Raw genomic sequence first — 20,840 nt, forward strand, 5'->3', positions numbered from 1 at the left:
CAATCTTTAAAAATATATATTTGAAATTATAATATAGATTTAGGGTTTCTGCTCATACAGACAAAAAGGGTTAGAGATACAGAATAAAGACAGATTCATATGGAAAAAAGCCTCTAAATGTGTTACAGTGTGTTTAAAAATATACATAGGTGCCGGGTGGTAGTGGCACATGCCCTTAATCCCAGCACTTGGGAGGCAGAGCCAGGTGGATCTCTGTGAGTTCATAGCCAGCCTGGGCTACAAAGTGAGTTCCAGGAAAGGCACAAACCTACGCAGAGAAACCCTGTCTTGTAAAATATATATATATATTTCTAGAAGATTTCCAGTGGAAATATATATATGTATGTATACACACACACACACACACACACACACACACACACACACACACACACACACATACAAGCTTGGAAGAGAAAAGATAAGGTATAGACAGTCATAAAAAATAAATATATAATTTTAAAATAGAAAGTCCTTAAAAAGGGAGTAAAGTAATAAAAAAGCCACGTAAAGATGGAAAATATGCAGAGTCTGGATACTGTATGTTACTGAGTTGTCTTTGAATTGTTTGAATGTGGAGGAAGAAACAACAGCTGCTAAGAGACATTTGATTATAAATGTTGCTGGATTAATCCAACCTACATATTTACAAATATCTTGACTTCAAAATTTAAGTCAAAAGATATGTTACTTCAGAAAAGAGGTTCTGTTTTTGTTTTTGCACAGAAAATGAAAGGCTATGGATTCATTCTGGGTTATGGAAAATCTGGTTTGATCGAGGAAGACCCCCTGAAATCCTGACTTCAGACATCAAAAAATAAACCTAAAGTAACTACAAGATACATAATGTATATTTTATCTACTCAAACATAAAACAAAAAATTATCTTTGGCTGGTTTGTATACAACACACAGTTTATATTTCTATTAATACAGCTATATATATATATATATATATATATATATACACACATTTTAAAATAAATATATATTATATATATATTTTAGAACAAGGGGACCAGACACCAATGAAAATGGCCCAGTTGATGCAGCATCCAAAAGAGCTTCAAGGCCACTAAGATGATCCAGCCTCACAAAATACTATAGTCAATTCTTAAAAAATTATCCTAAATTTTCTCAGGGTCCCATAGGATTCCCAGTGCCTTCAGTCAACAGGAAGTAGTCTAGAGAACTATGCCCACATTCCCAAAAAATAGATTATAGATATTTGTTTTTATTTAGGGAGTTGGTTATAAATTGTTATTGGTCGTAGTCAATCTCTTTCAAAAGAAGAAAGAGGGATATGATATAGAAATGTGGGGAAAGGGGCAGATTATTTAATCTACTTTAATTAAAAAATAACTTAATCTTAATATTTTACATTGGTATGGATTTTAGTTTACTGATACAAATTTAAAGTCAATTTTGTTATATTGTATGTATATTTTTACTCTTGTTTAAAGTATTGTGTTTATGCAGCTCATTTAAAATGTAATGTATAATTAAAAAATACAGATTAATAGTCATCTATAATAGTCAAACTTACAGTCATGTTAGTTAGGTTTTTTAGGTATACAAGGATATATTTCAATTAGATAGGTAATTTTCAAATACTTCAAAGACATAGAATATGGCACTTAAAATTTTTTAATAATTTAGTCTTTTCTCAACAGTGAGACACACCTGCTCCTGGCAACACCAGTTACTTCAAAGAGGATGATGAGCATCAAAGAAACTCCATGTGGAGTTTGTTTTCATTGACAAAACTGGCCTATCGGGCAAGATACTGCCCTTGCCTTGACTGCTGACAGTACGTATGCTGTCCAGTCTGGACAAGCAGGACACAAAGAAAAGTGATTGCCAAGCTTTGCCAAGATAGTACTACAATTTGTCCTGCTTCTGAAACAAGTCTGTCAGATATACTAGACTTATAGGCCAAAGATGGATGACCCAACATTACTGAGAAACATTTGGGACTGTCCAGGCAGCCTGATGTCCCTGTCATTAGGTAACATTACATCCTTCTGTAGTCTGATGGAGTTGAAGACTAGATAGTTATAATTATAGTTTTCCTTAGCTATGATAAAGATATAAAACTTTAGACTCATCGAGATAAGATAGATACTTGAGTGTTTTCTCTGATTTTGTCAAACACAAATATACTAGATATTGTAACTGTAATTCTTGCTTGATAACTATTTTGTTATATGTAATTTTACTGTGTTAAAGTTAAAACCTTTATGATTAGACAGAAAGGGGGAAATGCTGTGGGTTGGTCCTTCTGTAACTGTGTTGCTCTCATTGGTTGATAATAAAGCTGTTTGGCCAGTGGTGAGACAGGATAAGGTTAGGTAGTACAATTAAACTTAGGACTAAGATGAAGAAGAATGGAGTTGGGACAAACACCAGCCAGCAGCCCAAGAAAGAAGATGCAAAAGGACAAGTAAGCCATGGGCCAAATGGCAATTCTAATAGATTAATAGGAATGAGTTAATTTAAATGTAAGACCTAGTTAGTAATAAGCCTAAGCCATCAGCCAAATATTTGTAATTAATATAAACCTCTAAGTGATTATTTGGAAGTGGCTTTGGAACAGGACAGGACAGAGAAACTCCATTTACTAGGGAGAACAGGTCATATCCCTCACTGGCTGAAGCAATCAGAAGAAAGGATCCTACACATCATCTGGGATACACAATAGAGCTGACCCTGTTTGTGGGGGCGTGAGTGAACTAGCCCTGAGGGAATGAGAATAGGAGAGCAGGTCATGTTCTTCTCATATGCAGTTTGGTGACATGAGTGAGGGAAGGATTCCCTCCTCCCCTTGACTCTAGCCACCTGAAGCAGGTGAGGGACCTGACCCAACCCCTCATCAGCTGCAGCACTTGGAGACCAGGTCCTGTACCTTGCCTGGGCAGCACAATAGAACCAACCCTGTTGGCAGAGGTGTGGGTGAGCCACCCCGAAGTTGTGACCAGGGGAGAGTTATCCTCATTACTTATTTGTCTTCTGGTAGCATGGGCAGGGGAGAGATGTCCTCCCCCAGCCCCCATCCATCAGTGCCTGAGTCAGATGGAAGAACTGTCCTTGCTCCATACCAGGTGCAACACTAGGGAGAGCTGGCTCTGCACCTCACCTGGGCAGCATAGTAGAACTGGTCCTGAAGGTGTAGATGTGGAGGAACCTACCTGGAGGATGTGAAAGCCAGAAAACTGTCCAAGCCCCTTGATCATCCCTGCAACTAGCCAGGGCAATGCTGGAGAGCCTACCCTAGCAGCGAAAGCAGGTGAGAGCTGACAGGCTGACCAACTCTGCAACTACCCAGGCCCAGAACCAGAGTTATGTGTTGGCCCACCCCAACATCCACCCCATCTGTGATCTGCTGGAGCATGGCAGGGGTGTTAGTCCTGTGGGTCCAGGGCTGAAGGATCTCCACTCCCATGGCAAGATTTTCACCTTCTTTCTTCATTTTTCCTCCCTCTTTCCTCTTAAATTTCATTTTGTTTTATTTTGGATTGGGAAGGGAGATGGGTGGGATCTGAAGGCATGATGTGAAAGACACAAAGAATAATTAATTAATTATAAAAAGAAACAGTCAAACAACATCTTACTAAATCTAAAGACACTTGAAGCAATCCCATTGAAGTCAGACCCTAGTCAATGTTCATTTTACCCACTCATTTATAATATTGTGGTCTGAGGAATAGTTGGAGTAATAAGACAGAGATGAAAATTAAAGTACTAAAATATGGAAATACAACATCAATCTATTCCTATTTGCATATGACATGATACAATACATTAGAGATCCAAAAATTTCTACCAGAAAACTTCTTAAAATGATCTTTTAAAAAAATTCAGTCAAGTGGCAGGATAAAGAATTAACTTCTACAAATCAATTTTATTTCTCTACACAAACAAATATCACACAATGGACACATTCCTATATATCGTAGCATCAGAGAAAATAAAATATCTAAGAATAAACCCAATCAAGGAAGTGAAGGACCTCTACAATGAAAATGTCAGAGTACCAAAGAAGGAGTTAAAAACATGAGAAAATGAAAAAAAAATTAGATGCTCATGAATTGGTAGATTTAATAATTTGAAAATGACAATTTTACAACTCTCATTTGCTAAGGTAGTGAAATCCCAATCATAATCCCCATATCATTATCTGAAAAATAGAAAATGATCCTAAAATTCATATATAAACACAAAAGATCCCAGATAGCCAAAAAATCCTGAACAGAAAAAACAGTTCTGGAGAGAGCGCTCCGCACTCCATAACCTACTATGATAATAGTAGTAAACAAAGTATGGTGCTAGCATTAATCCAATTACAAAAAATACTGGAACTAAACAGAATGTCAGTTGTGAGACTATGTAGCTTCTGCCATTTGATATCTGAAAAAGACTTTAAAAACATAAGCTGAGGAAAAGAAAACATCTTCAATAAATGGTCCTGGAAAAACTGGACATCCACATGCAGAAGACAGCAATCAGACCTGTATCTATCACCTTGAATAAACATTAACTCCAAGCGTATCAAATATCTACCAGTAAAGCACAAAACACTGAAACTGGTAGAAGAAAACACACACAGTATCCTACAAAATATAGTAGATAAAGGAAAGGACTTTCATGACAGGACTTCATTTATCCAAGAAATAAGACCAACAATTGACAGGTGGAACATTATAACAAAAAACTTCTACACAAGTCAAGAGGAAGATCATAGAATGGGAGGGAACAATTGTTATCTATATTTCTGATAGAGGATTTATATAAAAATTATAAAAAAATCAAAACATAAAATCACTGATGCACACAGTACATGAACAGAGTGTTCTAATCTATGAGATGGAATCCATGCTTGGGTGGCCAAGAAAAAGACTGGGTAGGATGTACACCTTGGGGGCAAACCAATATTATTGTTCTTCTAAAGAAACACAGCAATAAAGTAACTCCTAATGGCATTCTGCCACACCTACATTTCAGTGTCTAGCTTAGCCATTATAAGAGAACATAGATAAGAAATAACTTTACAAAATGTTCACAGAATCTAGCAATTAGGAAATGCAAATCAAACCAACTTTAAGAGTTCATTACCAAAGTCAGAATGCAAAGATCAATGAAACAATGAACAATAAATGCTTGAGTGGTTAAGAGAATATCCAAATAGTAAAATAAATAAATAAAATGTGCTACAGGAATTACCAAGGGATGAGGGATAGATATAACCCCCTGACAGTGGGATCAGGATCTGTCCCTGGTGCAGGAGCAGGCTTTTTGAAGCCCACTGCCTAAGGTGGGACGCCTTACACAGCCGTAGTACAGGGGGAGGGGCTTGGACCTGCCTCAACTGAGTGTATCAGGCTCTGCTGACTCCCCATGGGAGACCTTGCATTGGAGGAGGTGGAAATGGGGGGTGGGTTGAGGGGGAAGGCTGTGGGGTGGAAGGAGGGAGGAGGGGGTCTGTGGTTGGTATGTATAATGAATAGAAAATTTTTTAATAATTAAAAAAAACAGAAAAAAGTCAAACAAAAAAGGAGGAAGTTAAAATAATAGTAAAGATACCTGAAATATAAGGAGCTATATTATTATCTGCCTAAACATACTATAATATAAACATGATATAATTATATTATATCTCCAAATATAAAATAAATAATATAAACTGGTCTGACAAAAAAGCACAGACCTTTAAAAGTTGCCTAAATCATCAAAATTCACAATAATTTATAATTTCACCTCTCTCTCTCTCTCTCTCTCTCTCTCTCTCTCTCTCTCTCTCTCTCTCTCTCTCTTTGGGGTTTTTCGAGACAGGATTTCTCTGTATAGTTTTGGTGCCTGTCCTGAATCAGGCTCTGTAGACCAGGCTGGCCTCGAACTCAGAGAGATCCGCCTGCCTCTGCCTCCTGAGTGCTGGCAATAAAGGGGTGCGCCACTGCCGCCTGGCAGTTTCACATCTCTTAAATGTAAGATCCTATGACTATCCAAAAAAAGTTACAAAGGACCACCTTATTCTCATACTTATTCCACATTTTTTATTCTAAAAAAGTAAAAAATAAAGACCATAGTAAAATAAAAGGAAATTCAGCAGAGGAATCAAAATATACTGAAATTCCCAGGACCAGTACCTGAAACTTGGAATTTAACTTTGTGGGCTCTAAAGACCTTGGGTAACAAGTTCCTTTATGAATATTTAGTCTTTTGTTATATCTTGACTTAAGTATGAAGATAGGGTTAGACAGCATGAATGTTAATATGTTAGTTGCTGATACATGAAACGATAGAGAAATAAGAGAAAGAAAACTACAAACATCTAATTAATGTTTGCAGAAGCAGTATCTTAATAGGAAAAGCATTCATGTCAATTAAATCTTTCCTGTAAGTGGTCACATATCCTTAGCTGTTATTTATAGGTTCCTTTCTCTAGGACTTTTCTTTATCACTTCACCTCAGCAAGCACTTCAGCAAGTGCAGATTCTTTACTAGGTGGCATGGACATATAAATCCTTATTACAGAGCTGGGTCATTTATTATTTTTTCCTAGATTGTGTCCTTCTACTTTGCCATTAATATTAATTACAGAACATAGTAACACTAGGAGATACTCTAAGGAATTATCATCATTATAGACATACTTTCCCTTCTTTTTTGGAGAAGTATAAATTTCCATAGTAGTTTGAATTAATCAGACCTCCTATTATAGTTATTCACTTCCCAACCAGGTCGCTCCAGGGCATCAGGAGCCCAAAATGGCCATAAGAAACTATTAATTTCCAAAGCAATGCAATGAATGGTGGTATTGTTTCTGAAACTCTCTTGTCTTTGAAGAGACTGAACTTTTGCCACACCTTGACATTGAGTTAATAATGTGCCTTGATATCATTTGAGATTAGTGTATTATACATTCCACATAATTAATCTTTTGTAATTTATGCTAAACTAAATTAATAAATGGCATTAATGATATGATATGCATACTTCAATTTCAAGAAAAATTGGTATTGTTTGTATTATGATAATCACTTTCTGAAAGCAAACAAAAGATTTAAACCTATGCCATGTACTCTTTGTATTTTTTACTTTTAACTGTAAAATAACAATACAAACAGAAAATATATGTTGAATAGACAAACATCAATAAACTAAGAGTTCTCTAGGTTTATGTGCATTTCAGGAGTATTCCACACCTTTTTTTAAGAAATCTTTTTTTTAAAAAAGATTTATTTATTATGTATACAGCATATATGACTGCAGGCCATAAGAGGGCACCAAATCTCATTACAGATGGTTTTGAGCCACCCTGTGGTTGCTGGGAACTGAACTCAGGACCTCTGGAAGAGCAGTCAGTGCTCTTAACCTCTGAGCCATCTCTCTAGCCCTGAGTATTTCACACCTTTACAATCTATTTCTACACATTTTCCTCAGAAGTTTTTATGAATCAACTGAAAACTTCATAAATTCTATGGGGGTTTAGTCACCTCCTACTGACCACAACTTCTACTTCACTTCTTGGGTTCTGCTTAACTTTGAATCTAGTTAGGTCTACAGAACATGATAAAGACAGGAATATTGTCTTATGTAACAGCCCCGAGGGACAGGAATATTGTCTTATGTAGCAGCCCTATATGGAAAGTTGTTGTCTCCTCTAAACTTAAGGCAAGGATAATTCCCCCAGGAAAGGACAAAAATGGCAAAAGTGGAGAGTGTGGGTGTATGGGATGTATCCTTTCCTAAGAGTGGGGACACTATTTCCTCAGGTCGAATGAGACTATCAGAACCTGTTGAGTCAATACCCTCAATATTCTCAGGATACTGCAACAGATCATAAAACCAAACAACAGTATCCCATTGTTCTCTAATCGTGACCCTAACTTAACTGCTGACAACTTCCAAGTTTGTGAATTAAATTTGTATTTAAACACAGAGAATTATACAATGAGAAATTAAGTTTGGTTTTCTCTAATTTGAAATCTATGGCTGTTATAGCATTCTCTTCCAGGAAACATTTGGAAATATTCAGATTGTATAAGCAATTATAAATCCATTTAATGTTACTCTTACTCAATTTCCCTTTTTCTTTTGTTAATTTTTCTTCAGTTGTTAAAAGGAACCAGACAGCACAATTATTTTCTGTAATTTTCAATCTTGTCAATATTTTATATATAGTATTACTAAATCCCTTATACCATATAGGAGGTGAATCAGGAAAACCAAATGCATTTCTGTTAGACAGTTTATTGAATAGGTTATATCATAGGTATCAAGGCTGTTCATTTGTAAGGTTTAAAGTTATCTTGGAAGCCCCACTTGCCTAAGGACATGTAACATACTTGAATGCTGGGGACTATTGTTCATGTAAGATAACAAGTTACATGTTCAGTAAACAAGGTTGGTTGTCCCAACTTTATAGGATATAGTTGATCACATGTAGGCAGGAGATACATAGAAAGGAAGTATGTCAGGATGTATGCTTGCCCCAGATTGGACAAAGGTGGAAAGTACCATAGCCTTGTGGGTTTTGCCTTTATAAACACCTGACTAGCCTAATTCAGTGGCATTCTCTGGGAATCCTGGGTGTGTACCAGATCATTGTCTACCCTCCTGGCCAGTATCTAATAAAGTTTGCTTTAATTGAACAATCATGGACATGGGCTTTCTCCTTAAAATTTCAGGCTTAACAGATGCTACCAGAGAATCTTTATTAACTGAATATTTAATCCACTTTGAGAAATGCTACTAATTTGCAACAAGCACACTACAGAAATTTATCCTTGCAGTTGTGTTTCTCCAGAACCATTCCTGATAAGATAAATAAATAAAAATAAAAGTATTTTTTTAATCTGTATAACTGGTATTTTGTTTTAAATTTTAAGTATAAAATGTAAGGTATTAGGTATTATTATAGCACCATTTAACAAAGTGTCTTAGCATTTTTATTGCTGTGAAGAGAGCCCATGACCATGACAACCCCTTATATAAGAAAGAATTTAATTTAGGCTGACTTACAGCTCAAAGGTTTTGTTCATTATCCTCACAGCAGGAAGCATGGTGGCATGCAGGCAGACATGGTGCTGGAGAGGTAGTTGAGAGTTCTACATTCAGATCATCAGGCAGCTGTAAGAGAGTAACACCAGGACTAACTTGAGGATTTTAAACCTCAAAGTAAATCCCCAGTGACACACTAATCCAACAAGGTCACACCTACTCTAAAATGGCCATGCTTTTTTTTTTTTTTAAAGATTTATTTATTATGTGTTCTGTCTGCAAGCCAGAAGAGGGAAGCAGATCTCATTACAGATGGTTGTGAGCCACTATGTGGTTGCTGGGAATTGAACTCAGGACCTCAGGAAGAGCAGCCAGTGCTCTTAACTGCTGAGCCATCTCTCCATCCCCATGGCCATGCTTTTTAACAATGCAATTCCCTATGGGCCCATAGGGACCATTTCCTCTCAAAACACCACATTCCACTCCCTGGTCATGATAGGCTTGTAGCCATATCATAATGCATAATGCATTTGGCCCAACTTCAAAAGTCCCCATAGTCTATCACAATATCAGCACTATTTAAGTTCAGTGACTCTTCTTAGACCCATATAGCCTCTTAATTGCAATCTCCTTTAAAATGACAATAAAAAAGCAGATTACATACTTCCAACATATAATGGCACAGGATGTACATTACCACTCCAAAAGGGAGGAAAAGGAGCCTAGTGATGAAATACAGTACCAAAGCAAGGTGAAAAACAAGCTGGGAAAAACTCCTGCATCTCCATGTCTGAAATTGGAATCTCCAATTCCTTTCAGATTTTTTTTTGGCTGCAGTACACTCCTCTCTCTTGGGATTATTCCACATCCAGTCTGCAGCTTTTCTCAGCAGATATCCCATGGCTCTGGCATCTTCAACTATCTTGGGGGTTTTCATGGCAATCTATGCTTCACCATCCTTAACAGCTTCATGCCAAGTCTTCTCTAGGTCTCCATGCAAGGATACCCCTGACACATGTCTGGTCTCAGTGGCTTTCCTTAGTTGCAGATGGAGATTCCATAAACATAAACACTTTCTTGTATTCTTGACTCTAAAGCCAGAAACATGTGGCCAAAGCTGCCAAGATCTCTGATTGCTGAGAGTAGAACATGCCCCACTCATTCAAATAAACATCTACTAGCTTTATGTTTTTGATGGTTTCCTTCAGTGTCTAAGCTTGGCTTTCCTGGAACTTGATCCCTAGATAAGGCTAGACTTGAACTCAGAAATCTGCCTGCTTCTCTGCCTTCCCATTGCAGGGATTAAAGCCATGCCCTGACATGTCCAGCTCTTAACTTTTCTTTAATTCCTTTTCACAAGTTGGAAGCTTAGTTAAGTGGGGTCTTGCCCTGAGGACACTGTTTCCTTTATTCCATTTAACATCAGACATTTTTAAAATTGCTTTACCTCCTTGAACTCAGGACTTACCTCCATTCTACTTCCTGGTACTTATTTTCTTCTCAAGTTGAACATTTTGAATTTTTCCTTTCCTAGCTTGCTCCTTTTCATTATAGATCATCATTGGAGTGCATATTAATAAACACATGACAGAGTCAATACTAGGCTCTTTTGAGATTTCTATGCCAGTGCAATTAATCCCAAATGCTTCAGTTTAGCCTTGGGCAGACTTTTCAGACAAGGGCAAAAAGAAGCCACATTATTCACCAAAATATCACAAGAACAGTCTCTATGCCTCATACAAATAGTCTTCTCCTCTGAATCCTCTTGAGCCAGCCCCCATAATTCAAATCACCCTCAGCACCATTGTCTTCCATGCTCCTACTAGTATGGCCTACTAAGCACCACTTAAAGGGTCCAACTGCTTTTCTAGTCCAAAGTCACAAACTGCTCCATATTTCTCCAAAGATATGGTCCAGTCTATCACAACAATAACCTCAGTTTCTAGTACCAACTTCTGTTTTAGTTATGGTTTTTTATTGTTGTGAAGAGACCTCATGACCATAACAACTCTTACAAGAGAAATAATTTAATTGGGGGCTGGCTTACTGTTCAGAGGTTTAGTCCATTAACATGGTGGGAAGTATGGTGATATGCTGGAAGACATGGGGCTAGAGAGGTAGCTGAGAGTTCTATATCTGGATCATCAGGAAACAGGAAAAGAGTGACACCAGGACTGACTTGAGCATTTGAAATCTCATGTGACACACTTCCTCCAACAAGGCCACATCTCCATAATAGTGCCACTTCCTGTGGCCCTATGTGGGCTATTTTCATTCAAACCACCAGACCAAGTGTGTTTAGTAGACCCAACTCCTTCTTTCTTTTATTGAAAACAGATTGTTTTTATACAATGTACTATAATAGTGCTTTCCCCTCTCTCTATGCATCTTATTAGTTCCTCCCCAACTATGCCCACCCCCCCATTGAGATACACCCCTTTCTCTCTCAGAAATGAGCAGGTGTTTAAGGGATAATAATAAAATATAATAAGATAAAACAAAAACATACTCTTCAAATAGGTCCAAACAAACAAACAAACAAACACATAATAAGAGCCCAAGAAAGGCACAAGAAACAGATAAAAACCCACTCATTTGCAAATTCAGGAATCCCATAAAAACACAAAACTGGAAGCCATAACATAAATGCAAAGGATCTGTAGGGGGAAAATAAATAAAATAAAAAAGTCATGAAAAGAAATAAATGCAAATGCCCTGACATGAACTTATGAGGCAAGGAACTACCAAAGGTTCCAGTGAGTTTGTTGTCTGTTTGCTCTCTACGCTAGGCATATGGCCTACCCTTAAACATTGTTTGTTTCAAACAGAGAGGGGAAGGAAAGAGAGAGGAAATATAAGGAGATTCAGCTGAAATTAAGGTCCATTTAAGTGATTCTATGAAAATGTAAATCAGTAGAAACTTCCCAAACTATTTACATATGCGAAACCAATTTAAATGAAACTTCCAAATAATTGGAAAGACAGAACACCAACTGGACATACCATGTAATCAAATGAAGCCTCAAGTTCCAGGAATGGGTTATACTTAATTGAATTGTTGTCCAAAAGGATTCTACGAGAACAATTCAGGCTGTTGCCAAGACTATAGGTTGTTCTCCACAAACTGATGGCAAGGCTTCATTCTGAAGAAAATACCTGCACAAACCATTGAACATGGAGAAGTCTAGCTGGTGCCTACCTAGAGCATTTATCTCTCTATGCTAGTTTTCATGGTACCAGAAGATACTCTGCAAACCACCAAAGTAGAAACATAAACACCAACATAAACTCTACTATCTACTATGGTGTTCTGCCTGAAAGACATGTTAGGGCAAATGGAGGCAAAAAGCTTTTGGGAGCAACCCACCAATATCTGATTTAACTTGAGGCCTACTTCATGAGACAAAATCCATAACTGATACTGCTTGGGTCTTAGCCTGTGTTCTATTGTTTTGAATAGACACCAACCACTACCACAGCTAGTCTTATGAAGGAAAGCATTTAAATGGGGCTGGCTTAGAGTTTCAGATGTTTAGTCCATTGTCATCATGGCAGAGAACATGCCAGCATGAAGTTAGACATAGGGCTGAAGAAGTATCTGAGAGTTCTACATGTGTACCTGCAGGGAGCAGGAAGAGAGAGACACTGGGCCTGGCCTTGGCCCTTGAATCTTCCAAATCCCCTTCCAGTGACACAGTTCCTCTGACAACAAGTCCACACCCAGTGACCCAATTCCTCCAACAAAGCCACAATTTCTACATGACCACAACTCCTAATCCTTTCAAATAGTGTCACTACCTGGTAATCAAGCATTCATCTCTATAAGCCTAAGGGATCCATTCTTCTTCATGTCACCACATTCCACTCTCTGGACCCCATAGGCCTGTATGTATTTATCATAACGCAAAAATGTATTCAGTCCAACTTCAGAACTCCCTATAGTCTATCACAGTCTGAACATTGCTTAAAAGCATCTAATAAAACAGTCATGTTGTTTTTTTTTTCTCTCAGTTTGTTTATATGGTGTATTACATTGACAGACTTTTGTATATTGAACCATTCTTGCATCTCTGGGATAAAGCCTACTTGATCATGGGGGAAAATGTTTGTAAAGTGTTCTTGGACTCGTTCGCCAATATTTTATTGAGTATTTTTGCATCAATGTTCATGAGGGAGAATGGTTTGTAATTCTTTGTTGCATCTTTGTGTGGCTTGGGAATCAGAGTAACTGTAGCCTCATAAAGGAATTTGGTAACGTTCCTTCTGTTTCTATTGTGTGGAACAATTTGAAGACTATTGGTATTAACTCTTCTTTGAAAATCTGGTAGAATTCTGTATTGCCTCATGGGAGGCCTTGCCTTCTTGTGGGTGGGAATGGGGGGTAGGTTGGGAGGGACTTTGGGGGCCAGGAGGAGGAAAGAGGGGGATCTTTTATTGGTGTGTAAAATGAATGAAAACATTTTCTTAAAAAAAGAAGCCTAAGCTAAGGCCAAGCTTTCATAATTAATAATAAAAAAGTCTAAAAGTTAAGTCTCTTCTGAGTCTCTCTCTCTCTCTCTCTCTCTCTCTCTCTCTCTCTCTCTCTCTCTCTCTCTCTCTTGATTTTTTGAGACAGGGTTTCTCTGTGTAGCTTTGCCCCTTTCCTGGAACTCACTCTGTAGACCAGGCTGTCCTTGAACTCACAGAGATCCGCCTGCCTCTGCCTCCCAAGTGCTGGGATTAAAGGTGTGTGCCACCACTGCCCAGCCTCATAGCAATCTCTTAACTGCAACCTCCTGCAAAATCAAGAGGCTAATCTCACACTTCCAACATACAATGGCAGAGAATATACATTATCATTCAAAGAGGGAGGAAAGGGAGCATGGTGAAGAAATACTGGACCAAGTCAAACCCAAAACCATCAGGGCCAATTCCAAATTCTGTATCCCCATGTCTTACATCAAAGCACTCTTATATCAAAGTTCTCCAATTTAGCCTCAGGGAGATTTTTTTCAGACAAGGCCTGAAAGCAGCCACATTATTCACCAAAATATTACAAGGATGATCTCTAGGCCACTTACTCATATTCTTCTTCTGTGAAACCTCTTGAGCCAGACTGTCATAATCTACATTGCTATCAGCACCATTGTATTCCATGCTCCAAGTAGTATGACCCATTATGCCCCACTTAAAAGGTTCAACTGCTTTCTTAACCCAAAATCCCAAAGTCTACATTCTGTCAAAAAGCAGCATGGTTAGACCTGTCCCAGCAATATCCAGTTTCCTGGCTCCAATTTCTGCCTTAGTTAGCATTTTATTTCTGTGAAGAGACACCATTACAATGGAGACTCTTATAAAAGAAAGCATTTAATTGTGGCTTTCTTACATTTTCAGAGGTTTCCTTCACTGTCATCATGGCAGCATGCAGGCAAACAAAGTGCTGAATAAGTAGCTGGAAGCTCTACATCTGGACCCACAGACAGTAGGGAGATGGAGGCCCTTGGCCTGGACTGGGCTCTTGAAACTTCAAACCCCATCCTCAGTGACACATTTCCTCCAACAAGGCCACAATTACTCCAACAAGGCAACATCCCCTAATCTCTTTAAGAGATTTATTGATTTCCTCCATTATTTTGGTTGTATTTTCCTCAATTTCTTTTTTTTTTTTTTAAGATTTATTTATTATGTATACAGCATGTATGACCAGAAGAGGGCACCAGACTGTAGATGTAACCAACCGTCTTACTAAATAAGAAACACAGAACCAATGTAAAGAAGAAAGCCAAGACATCAGAGCTCAGAGCTAAAACCTTACCATTCCTCCTGCAGTGGTCCTACCTCTCCGAAAAAGACCTACTTCTTTATTTAGTCTCTCTGTTCTGCCTTCTCATTGATTGTAAACCCAAACACGTGACTGCCTCATCACTGCCTGTAAGTACAGCCCTCCAGGTTTTAAAGGCGTGTGTCTCCAATGCTGGCTGTATCCCTGAACACACAGAGACTTACCTAGCTGTGCCTACCAAGTGCTGGGAATATAAGCATACGCCACCACCACCTTGCTTTGCTATGACTTGCTAATGGCTCTGACCCCTGGGCAATTTTATTTATTAACATACAATTAAAATCACATTTCAGTACAAATAAAGTACCACCATATTTCCCCTTTTCTATTTTAATAAAAAGAAAAAAAGCAAAAGGTTATAACTAACATAAGAAAAACTATATACAAAAGTACAATAACTATATACAATATATACAAGTAATAAATATTTAAACAATGTCTAGTCCATTTGTATTTGACAAATCAGAGAAAATAATTTCATTATCTTATTTTGGTAAGTCCAAAATGTATCTAATTCACTTTCTATCCTAATTAATCTTCAACTATAACTAACTAATCTTCAACTATAACTAACTAATCTTCAACTATAACTAACTAATCTTCAACTCCCTCAGAGACCCAAGAAGGAAATATTAGCTAACAAAAATAAAAACAGGAAGTGCATGCAAGCAACTTCCAAAAAATTTGTGAATTGACAGAAACAGCCAGCTGCCTTGACAGTCACCTGAGGTTTCTCCGCAGTGTTGGGGCATCATCTTCAGCCTATAGGCTTAGCATATCTGACAGACTCATTTGTGAAGTAGGATGTACACAAGGTCAACAGTTCAACCTCACATTGGGTGAGAGCAGTCCATGTACCAGAAACACCTGAATTCCACTAGTGTCCTGTCATGATTCAGGATTTTAAATTCTGGAAATTGTTGATGGTTTTTTAATTCAGCTGTCCATTCTTCTTGGCTGTGTATATATGGCTTCATCTCAGCATCCTGTTCTTCTCCACATCCCTCTATTAAATGCCAGTCTACTAATGAGAGGCATGAGCTTAGTTACTCTTCAAGGATAACTGTTTCAGCTGCTGTTCCATTGCAAATCAGAAGCCATCAGCCCACTGCCTGTTCAGCTGCCTTCGAAGAAAGGACATTGTACCTTTTCCGGATTGTGAAGGCCACTTCAGGGATGGTGCCATATTGTCCTGGCCTCAGAAGATGCCTTTTGATAAAGCCATAACCACACTTGTTTTGGCAAGTCCTTTGTTTCATGTCCTGTCTGTCCATTTTGTCCTGTTGATTCGAGGATACTTTGTTGTCCAGTGGCTAACTTTTGCCACAATGAAAGTTAACTCCATATGCAGTTTCTTCAATGCCCATATTTTCTCTGAAGTAGATTGGTACTGCCAGGAGCCGACATGTCTCATAGTCATGACAAAAGAAAAATTCTCTAAGTTATTAAAACATTTTAAATGCCATATTCTGTAGATCTCTGAAGGGTTTGAAGATGACCCGTCTATCTAAAATATATCTGCCCAATTTTTAAAACATATTTAATATGACTACAAGTTCTGTTGTAATGTCTAACTACTAGCTTTCATTTCTTTATATCCTAATAGTTGGTAATAATAACATTCAAGGATCAGAAAATTGCATTACATTGTTAAATGAACGGTATAATACATATAGCCTTTTCTAGCAATATCAATTTCAATATAGATAATTTGAATACAATAAAAAAGGATCCAATCCAATGTAAAGTATTTAAAACCAGTAATTGTCTTTTTCTTTTTTTCTTTTATTGTCTTTCTCTCTCTCTCTCTCTCTCTCTCTCTCTCTCTCTCTCTCTCTCTCTCTCTCTCTCTCTTAAAAACAAGGGGGCTGGAGAGATGGCTCAGAGGTTAAGAGCACTGACTGCTCTTCCAGAGGTCCTGAGTTCAATTCCCAGCAACCACATGGTGGCTCACAACCACCTGTAATAAGATCTGCTCCCCTCTTCTGGCCTGCAGTCATACATCTGTATACATAATAAATAAATCTTTTAAAAAAATAAATAAAACAAGAACCTTCAATCTAATCTCCTTTGCTTAGTTTTCTTTCCTAACCCTTGACAACAACTTGAAACCCCCCCCCAAACAATGAAAATAATCCCAGACCCAAAACCCATTAAAAAGACCAAAAACCGACCCACCCCATACCACCTTGTTGGGATTGTGGGCTTCGTATTCTTAAAATTGCTTCCTGCTGGGTATGGGCGAAGTTATCTTTATCCTGAAAGAAAAATTTTAGTTTAATTGTCAAATTCTAGGAAAGGTAACTATATCTTTCATTATCCAGTCTGTGTATAATGCCAAAGTTCAGGGTTTATCTCAAGTCCTTATTCAAGTAGTCTTTGAGACTGGATCATCTCAGCTAGCCCTCTCGAAATTGCTCTGAGCACCACAAAGACTTGCTCTGAGCACTACAAAGTCTAAAGGTGATCTGTAGATGATGTTTGTCAACTTAATGATATTATTATTGTCCACGTGGAATTGTTGTTGTTGTGGGGCCCCATCTTCCTGGAGACTTCAGTTGATGTTAGGCCTGGCCGTGATTTCCTGCAGAAAACTGATAAGAGACTCGAACACAAAGACATATATATGCAGCTAATTGAAGCCTTTTTTTCTAGAATTAGTTAGTACTCTATATGACCATTCATATCTTAACAAAGTTTAAAATGTATATATATATGTTAATCTTGTAAATTTTGATATAAAATTCATACTTTAAGAAAAGTTTAAAGAATCAGAATAGAATCAAAGAGTTGAGATTAGTAATAGAATAGTCCCTTAATTAATTTGGCTTTTCTCCTGTCCCATAGCAGAAGATGGCTCTTTTATTCTGGCATGATACAGGGAGTTTGCATTTTTCTTTTAACAACATGCTTGAGTATAAAGAAGGAGAGAGCCATTCTCCAACTCCAAAGTCAGCTTTAAATTTTAATTGAATTGGGACTATTAGAAGACCAATAGTGTTAAATTTCTTTAGAGAAGAGCAGAAACAAACATTTAGGAAGACATAAATTTTTTTAGATAATATATACCTATACTCCGTTTCACTCTGTTTCCTGGGATAGATGATTTGCCCCTTTTCTTCAGTTGTCTCATTTGTCTTGTGTTCTTCAGATTTCTTAACCTTCATTCTCCTAAAAGACAAAAACAAAAACCTTTCCCCAAGACTCATTTTGGGGATGTTCCTTTTTGGCAAGTTATTATCTGATTAAATGAAAAAACATGTGTTACTGGTATAAGTTAGTTTAAATTGGATGTTCATGCTGTTTGATGAACTATCACCTCCTCTAATTAAGAGGTTTCTCTTGTTCAAATCGAACCTTTATCAATTTTGATGGTACCTACAGTTTATCTTCTCCTGTAGAAACAAAAGTAAAACCTTGTCCCCAACATAACACATACCCTGGTTTCCATTCTGAGGTCAGTACATCCTTAAAGTATATAGGCTGATTTAATTCTGTAGTTTTTTCTATTATCCAATGTCTCTCTGCAGCTGTTGTTCCTTTCTCATTGGCACTGAGAAAATTCAAAGTTAATAGAGCATTATGTAGTCTATTTCTGGGTTTTTTTGTTACCCCTTTCTGTTTATTTAGCATATCCTTTAGAGTTCTGTTTGATCTTTCTATAACTGCTTGACCTGTAGGATTATGTGGTATGGCTGTAATATGCTTTATATTGTAATAAGCAAAAAACTCTTTCATTTTAACAGAGACATATGATGGAGCATTGTCAGTTTTAATTTGTGCAGGTATAACTTCTAACAAATGAGTGATGGCCATAACTTCTAACAAATGAGTGATTATAGAATCAGCTTTTTCAGAACTCAAAGCAGTTGCCCATTGAAATCCTGAATAAGTATCAATTGTATGGTATACATATTTCAATTTTCCAAATTCTGCAAAGTGAAACATGTCCATCTGCCAGATTTCATTCCTCTGAGTACCCTTTGGGTTACATCCTGCTGGTAATGGCATTTGATTGTAGAAGGAACAAGTAGGACATTTCTTTACTATTTCTTTGTCTTGTTGCCAGGTTATAGAAAAATCCTTTTTTAAACCTTTACTATTGACATGATGTTTTTTATGAAATTCTGAGGCCTCTAGCACATTTCCTATCAATAATTTATCAATCTCATTATTGCCTTGTGCTAGAGGGCCTGGCAGACCAGTATGGGATCGGATGTGCGTTATATATAAAGGATGACTCCTTTTCCTGATTGTATCTTGTAATTGAATAAATAGTGAAGTTAATTCTGAAGCATCAATGATAAATTCTTCAGTCTTAATATGTAATACGATGCTTTCAGCATACTGAGAGTCAGTTACTATGTTGAGAGGTTCTGAAAAATCCATTAACACCAACAGAATAGCATACAATTCTGATTTTTGAACTGAATTATAAGGACTTTGAACCACTTTACTTAAATTTTCTGATTTGTAACCTGCCTTTCCTTGTTTGTTGGCATCTGTATAAAATGTACGAACTCCAGATATGGGTTTTTCCCTTACAATTCGAGGCAAGATCCAATCAGCTCTCTTTATAAGATCAATTCTATCACTTTTGGGGTATTTGCTGTTAATTTCTCCCCAAAAATTACTGCAAGCATGGGACCAAGTCCTGTGATCATTGCGTGAGTTGGCTGTTTGAAACCTGGAGCTTATGCAGGGACACTTGGCTCAGGCTGGGAGGAAGGGACTGGACCTGCCTGGACTGAGTCTACCAGGTTGATTGCAGTCCTGGGGGGGGAGGATTTGCCCTGGAGGAGGTGGGAATGCTGGGTGGGCTGGGGATAAGGGGAGGGGGTGGGAGTGGGGAGAATAGGGGAACCCGTAGCTGATATGTAGAACTGAATGGTATTGTAAAATAAAATAAAATAAATTAAAAAAAGTTACTGCAAGCTCTTTGCCAAGGTTCACTTTCTGTCCATAATTTTTCAATGTCTTCCTTAGTTAAAGGTACAACAATTTCTGCTGGGTCTATTCCTGCTAATTGATGAAGTCTCAATTTTCCTTTACAAATCAAGCCAGAGATTTTTCCACATAAGTTTTTAATTTTTTATTTGGTTTATTTGGTAAAAATTCCATTCCAATATAATATCTTCCCTCTGCATTAATATTCCAGTAGGAGAATTCCTAGAAGGTAAAATAACCAAAATGCAATCCAGGGTCAATACGATCCATGTGCCCTTCCTGTACTTTCTTTTCTACCAAGGCCAATTGTTTCTCAGCTTCAGGTGATAATTCTCTTGGACTATTTAAGTCCTTGTCACCTTCTAAGGTTTTGAACAAATTATTCAGAGTTCATCATTTTTTACCCCAACAATAGTTCATAGATGAGAAATGTCTCCAAATAATCTTTGAAAGTCATTAAGAGTCTATCTTTCCTAATTTGCACCTTTTGGGGTCTAATTTTTTGTAGCTCTATTTTATACCCTAAATAATTAATGGAAGCTCCTCTTTGTATCTTTTCAGGAGCAATTTGTAATCCCCAGCAAGGCAAAATTTTCTTTACTTCTTCAAACATCATTTCTAAAGTATCTGCATTTGAGTCAGCTAGTAAAATATTGTCCATATAATGATAAATTATAGATTTAGGAAATTTTTTACGCATCACTTCCAATGGCTGTTGTACAAAATATTGGCACAGAGTTGGGCTATTCAACATTCCCTGTGGGAGGACCCTCCATTGAAATCTTTTATTCAGTTGAGAATTAATATAAGTAGGCACTGTAAAAGCAAATCTTTCTCTGTCTTTTTCTTGTAAGGGTATTGAAAAGAAACAGTCTTTCAAATAACTATGAGAGGCCATACTTTTGGTAACAGAGTAGGCAAAGGAATTCCAGATTGTAGAGAGCCCATTGGCTGAATCACTTTGTTAATTGCTCTAAGGTCTGTTACCATTCTCCATTCACCAGATTTCTTTTTAATAACAAATACAGGAGAATTCCAAGGACTGGTTGATTCTTCAATATGCTGAGCATTTA

The sequence above is a fragment of the Peromyscus maniculatus genome, chromosome 3 (genome assembly GCF_049852395.1).
Source record: "Peromyscus maniculatus bairdii isolate BWxNUB_F1_BW_parent chromosome 3, HU_Pman_BW_mat_3.1, whole genome shotgun sequence".
In the NCBI taxonomy this organism is placed as follows: Eukaryota; Metazoa; Chordata; class Mammalia; order Rodentia; family Cricetidae; genus Peromyscus; species Peromyscus maniculatus.